Source organism: Penaeus monodon, chromosome 30 (assembly GCF_015228065.2).
Source record: "Penaeus monodon isolate SGIC_2016 chromosome 30, NSTDA_Pmon_1, whole genome shotgun sequence".
Classification (NCBI taxonomy): Eukaryota; Metazoa; Arthropoda; class Malacostraca; order Decapoda; family Penaeidae; genus Penaeus; species Penaeus monodon.
The window spans coordinates 13,707,972-13,708,349 of record NC_051415.1 but is presented as its reverse complement, the minus strand read 5'-3'; positions in this window follow the sequence as shown (position 1 = coordinate 13,708,349).

Genomic DNA, 378 nt, shown 5'->3' with positions numbered 1-378 from the left:
CTCTGCAACAGCATCCCTCGCTTCTCTTTCTTTCACACATGTTATGTGTCGTGACGCTGCTCACTTAAGCACAGATACGAAGGGAAGACGATGACCAGACACTGTTGGAAGACGCCACCGTGGTATTCCGCGGCGAAGGGTGACGAAACAATTAGAAAAAAAGTGAAATAAATAGAGAGAAAGAAAAAAAAAACCCTCAGGGAAAGAGCACAGATGCTGTAGTTTAATTCGTGACTCGCAATGAATCAAATTTTTAACGGTATATTGAATCGGTATATTGAATCGGAGGAGATGGACTGAGTTACCGTTTTCCATTCTGTTAATCCGTATGGACTAAACAAAAGAGGGGAATGGACGCGACGAAACTGTGCTTTGATA